The 17,130-nt window shown below is 35.2% G+C and overlaps 1 pseudogene; it reads right to left on the bottom strand.

Moving 5' to 3' along the window:
• Positions 1-1,051: 1,051 nt before the first annotated feature.
• Positions 1,052-3,533, bottom strand: LOC107851777 (annotated as a pseudogene).
• Positions 3,534-17,130: the final 13,597 nt, after the last annotated feature.

Below are 17,130 nucleotides of genomic sequence, written 5' to 3'. Positions count from 1 at the left end.
CTAAAACTTGGACTCACGACTTTCCATCACCATCCTGTGAGCCCTTATCGAAATACGTGTTAGATATATCCTACGGGCTCATAGATGAAGAGGGAAAAGAAGTCTTACCTTGGATGTCAAGTATCTTAAAGTTCCTTTCACAAAATTCCCTCAGAAGACACCTTCGATTAGCTATAATCGGGAAAGAATCAACAATAGGGTCATGTGATTAATGAGGAATAACCATGCTTAAGCTCAGGATCCAATTACCTTGAGCTTCGAGGAGAGAAAAACAAGATTGGGTGCTGTGGAGATCAATTTCGTGGTGAGAGAGATGAAGAAAATAAATTAGAATCCGAGTTAGGGTACAAAAACATATATAACTTCTATATAGTGCTCGAATCGACGAGCGGTTAGCTTCACTGGAAACTAGATTCAAAGAACTTTAATTTGGTAGGTAATTCAACACATAAACTCTTTATATCCTGTAAATATTTTGGTTTGAAGTTGGACCTTGTGAGGGCTCATACGGAAAAATTGTCCATAACATAGCATTCAGCACAACTTTATATTAGAGCTCCCTTTAAATCTTAAATCACTTCCAACGTGCTTACTTTACTCAATATTATGACCATAGGTATGGTACTAGTCTGTAGCCTCTCATGGCACAGAAAACTTTCTCTCTTATCGTTGTTGTCACACTTTAAAGCCTTAATTTATTTTGGGCCTTAAGTCTTAGTTCACTACAATGTTACACTAGATCCTTGAGCTGTAGGTTTAAATACAACCCTGTTTTCCCGAGTTCAAATAGATTAGTTGACGTTGAACTAGTCGTACTTTAGCTGCGAGATACAGGATCGTACAATTGTAGCCGTGGTTCTTCAGTACATAGGTGGCAGTGTAAATAACACGCCTTCTTTAATTCAACGTAACTCTCTAGGTAGAGTGGGTGCTACCGACTGCCGGGGTCTGAACCCTCCATTTCAATTGCCGAAGACATCTCAACTATAGTGGAGAAAATCCACCAAGTAAGCTAGTCCATAGTCCGATTATTATGAAGGCAAACAAAAAATTGCAAGGCAAAAATATTCTTGTTTATACATAAAACACTCAAAATACATTCATACATGAACATTCAAAATACATATACTAAAAGAGCACCAAACCACTGCTTCCCAGAAATACAGCCGAGAAAACTGATTTATTTTATCCAAGACACTAAAGCTCAGGAATTCCATTTATTGTTGCACATGGGAATTGAAATTCATTTACAATAGAAACATGCATATATGGCTAGTTGAAAATATTAATCATCTCAATTCTCAATCAAAAGGATTTCCACACTCCACAGGCATATCTGTGAAATGGTACCATGGGAACGCTCTGTTTTCTTTAGCTGCTTCTAAATTGGAATCTCACGTTGAGAGCTTTGTAGAGGAGTCGGATTCGCAAAATTTGGAGATGGATCCTGCAGGAATAGATATAAAGCAGTACACTGTTTTTTCAAAGCCAGTCTAAAATTTTGTTCATCTAAATATTCTGTTTAATTATTTTCTCTTGAATAATTTAAGTGTGCATTTAGTTAGCACTTACCAGATCGGCATGCATTTTGTGAACAAATTTCTTGAAGATGTCAAAGTTGTGTTGTTTCATGAGATCATCAGATAGACGAAGATAAGCCAATCCAGCCATCTTCAATTTTGGTGGACCATGTAAATTGATACCATTTGGTCTAACATTAAGAAGGATTTGATCATAGGCTGTGCCATCATATCTTGCTAGTGCATTTTCACCAGTTACATCAATGAATTCCTTCCACCCTGAACTCAAAACCTGCTGGACAAGTTCTTGAGGTGCACTCATAGCTTCAGCTGCTTGTTCATTATCCTTCATCTCAAGGCATGTAAAATTCAAAGAAGCATAGTGCCTTGACAACATCTTTGCAATGGGTCTGTATCCATCTCTGTCCGACAAGTTGTAGTATCCCGCAGTTAGCTCTGCAGCATGGCTTCTGTCTTTGAACCACCAGTGAATTCCCGATACATACACAGATTTTCTAGATGGTGCAGAAGAATTTTTAAGCTATGATCAGATCAAAAATAATTTCGTACAAATAAAGTACAATTAATAGAAAGTCAATAATTCAGCATATTTAAGAAAAAACAACATGCTTAGGAGGGAGATGTAAATGTACCTTGGCTGCAATTTTGACTGGGAAACCCCTGAAGACTTTGTTGGCTTCTCCAATGATCTGATCTCCATGAATGGTGTGCTTGTTGGAGTACCAAGTTAAGAAGAACTTGCTCTATTCTGTTTGATAATTACCCCCTTTCTTGAAAAAACCTGCCTTGTCAGGTGTATCATTATAAGTTCCTGCATCACCTGGACGGTTATACTTTGGCTTCACTGCCTCATCTGCCGTCTCTCTGAAATCTTCTTTCATATACTCGTCATAGCACTGCAACATTCCGGTCGAAGAGTTCAAATGTGTGTGATCTTTTATATGTAGAGATACATTTTAGTATTTTTTTATTACTGTGTATTCATAGTTCAAATCAAAACCAAAATCTCACCTGAAATTCACCAATGCCAGGGAATTTCCAACCTAGAGCCTCTGGGTAAGAAGGATATCTGAGTTCTCCAGAAGAACCAAGTCCAACCTCAATGTCTATTATAGCCCCAGCTTGCAAAAGATCTAACATGTTCTCCGTGAAGCTAGCCATGTAGTCTCTATAAATCTAAAAACCATGAAAATATAAAATAGAATATCACAATAATACAAATTGATAAGCACCGTTCATACATATGCAGATCATAATAATCAATCGTTCCCTTCCCTACTGACCAGATTTTTTTTCATTCTCAAGACTCAAACATGAAACCATTGGTAGAAGTTCCCTCTTCTTATAGTATAAATTAATTTTCATTGTATAGTGAAATATATAATTACCTCAATAGGAGTTCGTCCTTGAAAGAGACGTTGGTTATCAACACCAAGAGACAACAAGTATTCCTTATTCCGGATACCGGCTCTGTTAGTGTAGAAGATATCAGGGTCTTTTTCACCAACCTCAAGTACCCATTTTGGAAGAGGGATATAAACCACGTCTCCTACATTCCCACCACACTGGTGGAATGACATAACAGCTTGTATCTTCAGTCCTATTTTTTGAATCAGTAGGAAAAAGCTCTTATAGGCAGACCAATCATATGTTTTGGGCCTTTTAGTTCTATGATCCCCCATCACACATCAACCATGACACCATCAACTCCAGCAGCTTTCAGCTCCTTCAGTTCCTTCTCAATCTTTTCTTGCTCTATGAACTAGTTTTCAATTGAAACAACTCCAAGCTGTTAATTTTTTTTTTTTTCAAATTAAAAAAACACAATATTAGATATTTGTAAGCTTGCTAACTAAATAGGGGGTTGTTTAGTTTTCAGAATGAGACTGGTTATGTTGGTTTTTATAAGAAAAAAGTAAATGTCGCATAACCTTTAGGACTTCTATAAATTTATACGATCATTTTCTAATCACCATTAATCTCTGTGTTGCAAAATTCCAGTATGGTTATGCGGGAATATACTATTATTATATGGGAAATAGAATATGCAATAAAAATCGGTAAAACTCATTTTCACCCCTCAAACTTTTTCTTAAAAATCAAACTTTCCCTTCAACATTGAACAATAATCATATTCCCCCTTATCTTATGCATTGTTCATTTTACCCTTGTAATTTAAATTCTATATTTATTTAATGCCGCTTTATATTATATATATAATATATATTTTTTACGTAGGTATTTATAGCATTTTATTTAAATTTATTAATATTATAAATAAAATAATACTTTTTATAAATTTGTCACAAAATTATATGTTATTTTTTTAAGATCGTCATTTCAATATTATATGTATTAAAGAGTCGTTTGGCATGAGGTATAATTATAATAATTCGATGATAAAATTCATGATTATTTTATCTTGCATTTAGTTAGAGGTATTAGTTTATCTCAAAATTATTTATCCCACCATTTATATCACAGTGATGAAATAAGTTATCATATATACATGCTGATACAATTTATTATGGCATATATAACTAATCTTGAAATAACTTATTCTCAACCAAGCCCCCCTAAGCTAAGTGTGTATATATACATGCATCTGCTTATATATTTGTGTTTCGCGAATATCTTACTACACCATTTCATATTACTTTACTTTTATTGACATGACACAATCCTTAACAAAATTTTATTTAAAGGTGTATTTTACTGAATTAACCTTATAATAATACTTTAAAACTTTAATTTTGTCTATATTACTATATTATGTAGTTATTTAATACTAAGGGTAAAAAAAAAAACATAATACAATTTTCTTGATTTCATTAACTGGACAAGTAAATTAAAACAACTATTTTTTTAGTATGAGGGTCAAGTAATAAGAAACGATATTATCTATTGTCAACATAAATAAATGAGTTAAGATTGTCATTTAATAGAGTATTGCATAAATTATAATTTATCTAAATAAATATAATCTTTAAGAAATTCGGCCTTATTTTTATTCATTATTTTATTTTTTCTGCATTGAAATACGTTTATAAAGTTAATGTTAGTTATTATTTTCACTTATAAAATAAATATTAGATTTTGATTATTATTAATAAAATTAATTTCTTTATGATGCTAATTTACTTTATTATAGATCATCATTAGCTTATATATAGTATTTATCACTTTTTTTCCTCAGAAAATAATGTTCATGTTTTTATGAAAAATTTGTTACAGGAATTTAAAAAATGAAAATATGATGATTTTAAAGAAGTAAAGAAAAATTATGATAAAAAGGTATAATAGTTATTTTAAAAATTTAATTAAGATAAAGGAAGAGAGTATGACTATTGTTCAAAATTGAAAGGGAGTTTAATTTTTAAGATAAAGTTGAAGAGGGAAAATGATTTTTACCCAATAAAAATAAAAATACATGGATAGAGTAAGTAAACAAAGAAAAGAAGTTTTGCATAACAATCCCCACATTATTAATTATTCACACATAATACACTCCACATTATATTTACTGCATAAATAATCTCTTTTATATATAATTCCTACAAATTAAATTAGTATGTGAATCAAACGACTCGTAAGTACGATAGGGTAAAGGCATGGCAGTGAAAAACAAATATATTCAACCTGATCCTTTGCTATCATATTCTAAGTCAAACAATAATTTCAGTGTCATCAATGTGCTCCATGAATTCTTAATGTTTGAGAATATGAAGTGTGCTGTATTCAACGGAGGTTTTGTACATTTCGTACCGGGAGCATAACATAAATAGGCGCATAATTACCAATTGGGACTTTGTAACTAGAAGCTGGAGCCATAACTTAGAGACGTGGCAAAACACAGAGAAAATTATAGCGAATTGATTCTTAAGAAAATGAAACTTGAGAATGATGCGGCATATGCTTGCTGTCTTTGTTCTCTATTTAAAGAAAGTTGGTGGCACTCTTTGTGTTTCAGTCACCAAACGTTGTCCTTTGGAGGGGCTCACCTATTGGTGTCGGTCTTTTTGGAGTAATTATCTCAAAAGTAAATTCATTAAAAACTTTATTTTGTACCGACAAACTCACTCAATTTTTTTCCTATAAATAAAAGGCATCATTCAATCAAATTTGTCATAAAAAAGAAAAATTGACATGGAAAAATAATTTGTCAATTTTTTTTTATATCACGTAAATATAAATCCCACATACAATACAAAATTAAACAAAAATTTTTATCTTATGTCCGACCCACCGACTCACGACCGTGATTCTTTTGAAAGGGGCCGGGAGTAATTGTTTTGGAGTAATCGCAGAAAGAAATAGTAAAAAAAATAAAAAGAAAAACATGAAATATAGTCTATTTTGGGGATGGAGAGGCAAGATAGATGGATAATGGAAGAGAAAAAAAGAAAGGAAAATTGAAGAGGAAAACTCAACAACAAAAGAATAAATGAAAAAAAAAATTCAATTCCATTGCCCACATATTTATCATTTAATGTTTCTTTTATTTGAATAAAGGAAAAATATAATTTATTGTTTATTTATCGGTAATACAACTAAATATAGTTTCCCAAACATGGCTCGAATTATTAATTTACTTTTTAAACTATATCTAGTAGTAAAAACATTCTTAAACTTGACTAAATAAATTACAAAAAGCCCACCCACCCCCAACCCCCAAAATACCACATGGCATATCAAGTGATCTGAAATTCATGTAGGCGTATAAGCTGCTTAAAAATAATGTCACATAAGTAATAAATTGTTAAAACCCTCGTCATTTTTAACTTTTTCCTTTAATTTTCATCGTACTCTTAACTGCTATCACAATCCTTCTTCCTATTTAAGTTTTTTCTCTATTTAAATACACCCCAAATCTGAACTTAAAGTTTTTTTAACCACCTAATTTAATTGCTAAATTTCATAACCTCAAGTGTTTTAATGATTGTACATTGTAGATATGATTTTCGACACCGTTGAAAAGTTCATGATCGAATGACAATCTTAGAAGGAGATTTAATTAAAACTGTCCACACTAAATAAACCATAAATCAAAATAAAGGAAGCTTATTACCGATACTTTTATCAAAGATTTTTAGGCTAAAACCCTTTGATTTTCATGAAAATAAAAATCAAAAGGTTATGTTGGGGTATTCTAGGGGAACTATGTGAAGGAAAGGAAGAATACTAGAGATGTGAGAGAGTTTGTAGGGGTGATTTCACTAGCTAAGGTTATTTCAGTCAGTTTATTTTTTAAATATCTTTTTTTATTTTTTTAGTATTTAAATATCTACGTGGATGCCACATAAATAACACATCGATAATGATCTTAGGTGGATTTATGCACCTAAATGTCATAATCTCTATGTATTTAACCTAGTTTTGAGGACTTCTTGTGTGCGTAATGAGTGAATATCCATATAATTGAGCATCTAAGTGTTAAACTACTTGATTATGATGTTTATGGTGTGTTTTAAATGAGTTTAGAATGAAAACAATCACTTAGAGTTTAGATGAGAAAACTAGTGTTACTAGCTTGAGCTATGTGTTGTTCTAGTTTATCTTGTCAGATTCTATTGTGTTTATGAACTAATGTGTGGTGTTTGATCATATAGGAAGCCTTGTGGGATGTTTAACTCAATGATGGGATGTTATACCATCACGACCCGAGACTACCCTCTAGTCGTAATACAGTACTTAGAGTCACAAGTAACCCCAAGCAAACCCATGGCCTGACATAACACTAAGAATACTAAAAAATAAAATATACTTGGATGAAGCTAAAATGAAATGATTGGTCGAGATGAAATAGTAAAATACTGAACATCAACCAAAAGCTGGAAATAAAACTGTCTGTCAAACCAACATGCTAAAATCTACACAACTGTCTGAAAGCCTCTAAATCTTAATGAGTTGTTGGGACAAGTCCCCAACTTACTCCAACATCTAAAATAAATAACTAGTAACCATTCCTTAAATGACGAGGGCTCACCAAACTATAGCTGAGTGGTACGGAAACATGCTAAGTGTCATCTGGGTATTAGGTGTTCGAACCTATATTATGAGATAATATAACACAAAAAGTATGCAATCAGTACTCTGAATGTACTGAGTATGTGAGATAGGAAAATACTAACCAATATGAGCTGAACATGAATGCAAGAAACATGATAAACTGAATGCAAGGCCAAGTATAAACATGAACTGAATGAAACTGAATAACTGTAGACAAGGTCATATATATCTGAACTGAAACATAAGTTGAACATAAGATGAGGACTAAGAGAGATAACAATGACTGACATACCCCAATTTAAGCAAATTGGGGTCCAACCTAAAACCTCAGTTGGAAGGGTGCTAATACCTTTCTAAAGGTACCAATACTGGCTGGCGTAGATCCATTAAACTGATGTTCCGAAGGACTAGAGTGTCAATCCTCAATTGGCGGGTGGCCCCTCATAACCTATGGTGGCACCGTAGTTATAGAACTTAGGAACTTCTACAAAAAATCTCAGTCTTCAACTGGCGGGTGAGACTTCATCCCTGTATTTACTCGGTGCTAAGTATTACTCCTAACGGAACGACACTGAAAGCTGATGTATATGCTCAATATAGTAGTATTCTTGAAAATAGCAACATATGCATAATCTGAAGTGCTCAAAATATATCAACTGATACATGCATGAATTCCTAGGTATTGGTATTCATAACCCACCAGCTGACTAATACAACTAAACATGTAATATTAAAAGTTGAGCATAATAGGGAATTGCATAATTCAAACCAAAACCCAATGATTTATCAATAATAAGGAAAATTCATGATCTTGGGTATGAGAATATGATACTCTTATGGAAAATATGTACTCATGGTTTATTTACAAGAATAAATTTAAGGAGATTAAGAAAAAGTCATTTTTGACTTGGAACCCAAAACTTAAGAATTGAGAAGTTATCGCGACTCAATGGATGAAAAGAACCTATTGATGAATCCTACATACCTGGAGATGAAATTCTAGGAGAAATTCCTTGGAGTTTGTGCTTGAAGTTGTGGAGCCTTATCTTGCTGTTGGAGAAGAGAAAATCGCCTCTTTTTGCTAGATTTAGAGTTTAGGAGGTGTTAGGGTAATATAAATTCCTAATAATTGGTCTGGGAGTACCCAAATGATGTGAGTTTGGGGTTAAAAGAATGGAAAAGACCATAAAGCTTTTCTTAAAATGTTCAGGAAATTATGAGAAATAGTCGTCACGGCTCAGATAATGACTCATTATGCCTAGTAACAAGTCTTGGCCTAATTCATGATCGGAGGACCTAAGTTCTGGTCCCTTATGCTATGACAATAAATCCCCTCTTGTTGACTCATTAGTCCTGATCACAAGTCATCATAAAGGGTCGTTATCAAGGGGATTTTCCTTGGTTCCATATTATTATGACAACGGGTCCATATACAACGACTCATTATTTCTAAAAATGGGCCGTTGCCAGATTCATTACCACTGACAGTTTGACAGTGCCTCAGAAAATTTTCCACAACTTTTTACTACGACCACAGATTAAGGCGACACTAGCAGCATTGGAAAGCTAATTCAATGGTCTATATTTTGGTGGTTCTAGAGCTTAAAAACTAGGGGTATTATATACATAAGCTAAATTTGAAGTGGAAAGACAATCACAAAGTGAAGAACTCAAAGACAAACAAATAGAGAAAACATGGACAAAATCTAGAAAATTTGAGCACTAGGGCGTTCCGCGCCCTCTAGCCTCCGAGATAAGGGCGTACCACGCCCTTGGGCACAACCAAATTAGAAAATTCTAGTGAACATACATAATAAGGGCATGCCACACCCTTATCGCACCAATGCAAGAGCATGGCACACCCATATTTTCAAAATGGGGGTTTTGGTTCCAACTATAAATAGGATACTTCTATGCTACTGTAAACACCTTGGATGACCTTTGGGGCTTGAAATTCACTTGAGGATGCTTATTTTAGGGTTCTTAATCTTTCTGTTATTTTACCTTTTGTTTTTATACATGAATTCATTAACTATGATTCTTTGTAAATCCATGAGTGGCTAAACACCCTCATCTAGGGCTGAGGCCAAGAACATGATTACTTCATATTATATTTGAGTTGGTTTATGTTTATTATCATTATTGGTTGTTCATATATTCTTGTATTTACTATTCTATGAATTCGCAATCCTTAGGATAAATCTATATTTCTATTAAGAGCACGGAAGGAGGAATAATGGATTAAAATATTGGATATATGGAGTAGAATCTTATCTGGAGAGGGATTGAAGTTAAGATTTGCTGTTAGGATAGAAATATACCTACTTTATCCACTTGGTTCAGATATAGGATGAAATATAAATGCGTTTAATTATCAAATCTCCACTCAATGATGTAGTTGTGGGTCTAAGTTAGATAGACGATTAGAGGTTGATCATTCCCTAATTATGTTATCAACCATATGAATGAACAACTAAGATAATTAACTAAACCAACAAAATTATATAGCTAAGTAGGATGTTCTTAGTTCTTTAACCCTAGAGTTTTCCTTATTATTGTTTAAACACTTTATATTATCGCATTGTTTATTGTTACATTACATTTTCAAATCTCTAATATTATTGGTTATCTTGCACTTGTTTAATCGTTGTGGTATACTAGAATTAGATCGTTGCTAAGCACAAGTACCTGTAGGATTGATACTTGGCTTTCAAAGGCCACTTTACTACTTGGGTGACTACGTACACTTGAGTATGTGCTTGGATGCAATAAGTTTTTGGCGCTGTTGTCGGGGACTTGAAAATTGGCGACTGTCTTATTTTTATTTTTCTACTTGGTTTCTTAAGTGCTAACAAGTTGATCTTAACTTCTGAATTTGTAGGTACAAGATTGAAACTTAAGTAACCTGACAAGGGAAAGGTATTTGGTGGACCCATATCCTGAACTTGAGCGATGCATACACCAGTTGAGGAGAGAAACAATCCTTTTCTATTGGATACCATAGATTCTACAAGAGGAAGCTATTCCTTCACTAATGGTTGAAGATCCACCAATCTTCAGGACAGTATGCAAAGTGGCAATCCCACTTGCAACCAATGTTACCTCCGCCATCTGTATATCGAAACCTGGAGATAGATTCAAGGTTAAACAAAATATGTTGCAGTTATTACACAACAGTGGGCAGTTCACTGGTTAGTTACATGACAATCCACAGGTCCATTTGCAAAACTTTTTGGATATTACAGACATCTTCATTTCCACTAGAGTCTCCACTGAATACTAGAGGCTCACTTTCTTCCCCTTCTTGCTTTTAGGGGAAGAAAAGAAATGATTGAAGGCAAAACCTTTAAACTCTATCACTATATGGAATGATCTGTCAAAGAAATTCCTCGTCCAATTTTTCTCATCCAGAAAGACTGCGAGGTTATGGTGAAATTTTAAGCTTTAATAAGAAGCCAGATGAGAATTTATATCATGCCTGGGAGAGATTCAAATCTCTTCTAAGGGATTTCCCATATCACCAACAGACCAATGAGGTATTAACTCATACTTTTGTTGAAGCTCTTGACCATAACTCACAAATTTTTCTAGATTCAGCTGCAGGTGGTCAAACGTTGGAGAAAACTTTTGATAAGCTGTATACGTTGCTGAACTGAATTGCGCAAGGCAATCTTGACTGGCATGGTGAAATCTCTAGAAGTTCAGTGAAAAATCATGCGAGTATGATTGTGGTAATAGCATCAAAACTTTGGCCACCCAATTGTCAGCCCTTCAAAATCAAATAATGACACAATTTAGTAAGTTGGGTGTGAACTAACCTCTGACCTAAGTGAATATAGTCCAGTAGACCCCATCTTGGTATGAGATTTATGGAATTAGTGGTCACTCTACAGACTTATGTGGACCAAATCTGGAGTCGGTAAATTTAGTGGGCAATGCACAATAGGGAAATTATGGGAAGGCCTACAATTATAAGTTGTAGAGTCAACCCAACTTTTCATGGGGAAATAATCAGACTTAGTAGTTTCAGCAGCAGAACATGCAAACCAGGAATATTAAAGAGACAATAAAGAAGATCCTGGTCAATTAAGAAATAGTGGCACTTAATGAGGAGTGTAGTTCAGTTGTTATGAGGAATATGCCAAACAAGTTGAAGGAACTAGAGAGTTTCAACCTCCCCATAAAAATTGGTGATAATGATGTGGGCCATGCCTTGAGTGACTTGGGGGTATGTATTAGCTTGATGTCCCAGTCTATTTTTTATACTCTTGGTTTAGGGAAGCCGAGGCCATATTCTGTGGTACTCAAAATGGCGAATAGAATGAGAGTGCATCCCGAAGGAATCATTGAAGATGCCATAATTAACGTTGGTAAGTTCATTATTATCACGACCCGAACCAGGGCCTGACCGTAATGGGTATCTTAAGTCCCATGTGGATCGAAGATTACCCTTATACCTACCAAACACAATACACCCCAAAGTTGGATGAATTTGAACATATAACAAGATAACGTGTGATAGATTAAGAAAATTTTAATGCATGTCCATAACCAACCACCGACGATCGGCCAAACAACCGATCGACCGCCCACTAACCACATTAGTCCAAACAAAGCCTTCTAACAAGAACCAAAATTAAACATCAAGAATTTGTCGGGACATGCCCCCAATTATTGCCAAAATAAGTTTGAACAATCTGAAAAGTAAAAGAACGAAACATAAAATGTAGAATTCTGATGTATGGTAGCTCGCCACTTCAATGTCAACTCACAAGCTAATCCTGGATCCTAATTATTAAGCAAGATGAGTAGAAGTATGAATAGTCCCTGCATCACGTGGGGATACAATATCCAAAGATGGTTAGCAGGGTGAACGCTAGCATGTAACTTAGGGATATGGATAACATAAGGTCACGATCAACAGTTCAAAATCATTCAAACCAATGCACATAATCAATGCATATACATATATATACTTCACACGCTGAGATAGGGAATAAGGTTTAGCATGCACTTAAAACTTTAGCTTGGAATGTGTAGCTCAACCGTCATAAAATATGCCCACGAGCTATATGGGCCCCAGAGAGAGGCCGGGGCCCTAACTCTCACCCCCTGGTCGGGCCCTAGTGCGTGTAGCCAAACGGACCGAAGAATAATCTCATATATATGCATGGGGGACTTGAACCTCCCAACATATACTAAGGTGACTTAAGCACCCGATCATGTAATGATTTATGGGGGACGAACCTCCCTAATCATGAAATAGTAATGAGAGGGACTCAAACCTCCCTGGTCACTTTGACCCCTGTGTCGGCAAATGCGATTTCCTATATCGGTCACTCGAACCTCCAATTTCATGACTCAGCTACACAACCCTTATTAGAGCCCAATTGAAATAAGTATCACATATTCCCATTCATTGAACCATATTCCAAATTAAGGCATACATTGTTGGTATCGTCATTCCAACTACACTTTTAAGGTAATAACAACATGCCAAAATAATTTTTATTAACTTGGGGAAAATAACTCCCTTTGTTCATCAATACAAGGTGGAGAACACCTACTCTCTTGGTTCATCAGATCAAACCATTGTGTATCAAACACCTCTTTATATCATGCAATAGTTCAAGACTAGTTCAATTTCACAAATTCCCATATTTCTCATAATTAAGAACCAATTATACATCATGGGTTAGGATAATAACCACCTCAAAAGTCACAAGTTTGGAAAATTCACAATTCCCTATTTCATTCACCATACCCAACCACCCACAAGTTCAAAACCTTTATTAAAACATGAATAATAATATATAAACCATGGGAAAATATTGTTCAATAATAAGCATTCAAAACCCCAATCCTTATTTCAAAATGATCATAAATATCTCATAAACAATACTGCAAATCACATGCTTTTTCAAAATTAACAATGAGGGAAGAGTAACATGCCTTAACCACCATGAAATTTGGAGAGAATTTTACCCTTGAAACCTTAGATGACTAACTTGATGAAACCCTATCTTGGCTTGATTAAGAGAACTTAGAGAGCCTTTGTCTATGGGTCAACCCTTGAATTATAGCCACTCCTTATGACTCATCACCGTGAGTCATAACCAAGGCAGTACCACTAAGGCACCCTACACTGCTGACCTTATAACTCAGCCAAAAGAATCATAATAGGACCCTACGACTCGTAGGGTCATGTCGTAGTCAACACATAACCCTAATTGGGACTTACACTGGACACCCTATGATTACACCTAATGACTCGTAAATCTTCTTACGGCTCTTAGTGAGCCACTAATATTCATAGAAGAATCATGCCACAAACTTACATGATTTGGTTACGACTCATTCCAATGACTCGTTATGAGTCTTTACGACTAGTACCCTCAAGTCATATCCTATACAATAACATCAACACCACTTTCTGGACACCTTATGTCAAATCCAAAGAGTATCCGATAGGGACATGCACCCGATCATAGCCAAAACCAAGTCTAAACAAAGTCTGAAACATAGAATCTAAAGACTATGAAATGAAGCCATCTGGAGTATGGAAGCTCACCACTTTAATGTCAACACACTAACCAACTCGAACACTTGATCACTGTGCAGGAAAGGTAGAAGAAGCTTTAGCCCATGTATCGTATGGGGATAAAGTGTTGGGAGATGTTTAATGGTTGGAACGCTAGAATAAAATGATTCCATCATTCAAAACCAAGTAAAATCATCATATGCAATCACATGTATACATATATATATATATATATATATATATATATATAGTGCAGGGATAGGGAACAGGGCTTAGTATGAACTTTGAAAATCTTAACCTAGGTTGTGTAGCATAACCATCATAAATAAGGCACCCACAGGTTATATGGGCCCAACTCTCCCCTAGCTGGAGGGCCCCTAGTACATATAACCGCACGAACCAGAGAATATCTATAACCATATATGCCATTATGGGGGTATCGAATCTCATAACATAATTAAGGTGACTTAAGCACTAATATATACAATATGGGGGACTCAAACCTCCCATTCATATATTCATTCGGGGGAATCAAACCTCTCGATCATATATACACTCGTACCACCTAGCGCGGTTTCCAGTAGTAGTCCTTTGGACTCCACTTTCACCGCCCGACTACACCTCCCGCTTTAAAGCCTAATTTAAAACATTTTTACACCTCTCGCTTTAAAGCCTAATTTAAAATATTCATTAAACATATACACAACCACTAATCCATTTGCTTACCAAAGGCATCCCATTATTATTATTATACCAACCTCACTTGCAAGAATATACTATGCCATAACCATTATTAATCAAATTTGGGACTCAAAAACATTGTTTATACGAAGAAATCAACTAAATTCTATATTTAGGGACTTGGATCCATTTAGACAATTAAACCGCCAAGGTTATAATTCAAATCAATTTACGGCCATCAACACTTTTACAAAACCATTTACCAATCATCAAAATTCATAGGCCAATGCCATAGTTCAAAACATAATTAATATGTGACAAGATTCTTCTCATTGACATTTTCACAAACAGGTTGAGGGAATATCATTATCAAACCATTATTCAAGCCATAAATAATCAAGTAAGGGTTAACCATGGCCCCTTAGTTTAAATCACAATTTCCAAGCATCCATATGTACAAAACCATTAGTAAAACATGCATAAACATAAGTGAAATCATGAGAGAACAATACTCAACATTATGCATTCGAACCCTCAACCATGGATTTCAAAACCACCATTTATGATTCAAGAATAATTTTTAGAACTTATGATTTTTGTGAACTAACAATGAAGGAAGAGTCACATGCCTGAATTACCAAGATTAACGGTGAGATTTTGATCCTTAAGCCTCTAGATGACCACCTTTAAGAAACCCTAGCCCAATCTTCTTGAGCGATTTTTGGAGAGAGCTTAGAGAATGTTTTTGATATTCTAAAGTGTAGAATGAGGGACCAAATAGTATTATAATACGTTGGGTCTTAAGGGCTTGGGGTAGGAAATGTCCAAAATACCCTCAACTTAAAAGCTTTAGAAAACTTGCGGATGGATACGAGTGGACCTCCCAAGTCATCACCATATCATCGAGTGGTACCCTCAAATCATCACTAAAATAGAAAGTTGGACACCACATTCTATCCTATATATGACTTCCTTGCCTAACTCGTACCATCACTATATGACTTTATCATCAAGTCGTACCCTAGGAAGATCATCAAAGGCTAAACACTAGACAATAAATGATTGGGCCCTATACTTCTCGTTACTTGAACATATGACTCGTATGGAGTCTCTTGTACCTGAATAGAACTTGGCAAATATCACACCGACCAACACATGGCTAGGGTCCCTAGACTTGGAACCACACCATACCAGTCATGGTGTGAGTCGTATGATGATAAGAAGGTTCAAGACTCAAGAAATTTTGCAAGGGCCAAAGTTTGGGGTGTTTTAGTCTCCCCCTTAGGACCATTTATCCTCGAATGATGTGACAAACTAATACAAGCATGATTAAAACTCAAACGTCTCTACTCTTACCTTTAATACAAAAAATAATACATCAAGGAGTTCATAATCTACCATCAACAAAGATGTTAAGAACATCACATACCTTAAGCATGATTTTTTGGAATCGAAAATTGGAATGGATACTTGGACTTCATATGCTGCTCGTCTTCCTAAGTAGCTTTCTCAGACTTTTGGTTCTACCATAGAACCTTCACAGAAGCCACGCCTTTTGTTCACAACCGAAGAACTTGCCGATCCAAGACCTTAATCGGGACCTCTTCATAGGAAAAAGAATCCGAAATACCAATGATCTCCAAGGGGACAACCAACGCAGGATCACCCACACATTTTTGCAATGTAGACACATGGACTACCAGATGAATGGAGCTCATGCTAGAGGGCAAATCCAACTCATATGCAACATTACTAACCCTTCTCAAAATCAAGTCCGACCCAACATACCGGGGACTAAGCTTTCTCTTTTTCCCAAACTGCATTAATCCCTTTATGGGAGACACCTTCAAGAATACCCAATATCCAACCTCAAACTCCAAATCCCTTCACCTCACATTTGCATAGGACTTTTGTCGACTTTGAGAGGTCTTAAGTCTATCTCAAATTACCTTCACCTTTTCCATAGCTTGGTAAATCATATTCGGGCCAAACATTTCCACTTCGCTAAACTCGAACCACCCAATAGAAAATTTACACCTCCTACCATACAATACCTCAAACGAGGCCATACTAATTTTAGAATGGTAACTATTGTTAAAAGCACATTCAATCAAAGGAAAATGGTCGAACCAACTATCACTATACTCAATCACACAGGCTTGTAGAATATCTTCCAAAGTCTGAATAATCCTTTTGGCTTGCCCATTCTACTGCAGGTGAAAAGATGTACTAAGACTCACTTTAGTCCCCAAACTACGCTGAAAAGAGCACTAGAAATGCAATGAAAACTGAGTACCATGATTTGAAATAATCAAGACACGCGCACCATGTAACTTTACAACTTTCCTGAAGAAACAA

The sequence above is a fragment of the Capsicum annuum genome, chromosome 12 (genome assembly GCF_002878395.1).
Source record: "Capsicum annuum cultivar UCD-10X-F1 chromosome 12, UCD10Xv1.1, whole genome shotgun sequence".
NCBI classification, from domain to species: domain Eukaryota; kingdom Viridiplantae; phylum Streptophyta; class Magnoliopsida; order Solanales; family Solanaceae; genus Capsicum; species Capsicum annuum.
The sequence above is the reverse complement of the archived record's forward strand: the minus strand, read 5'-3'. Positions and strand labels throughout refer to the sequence as shown.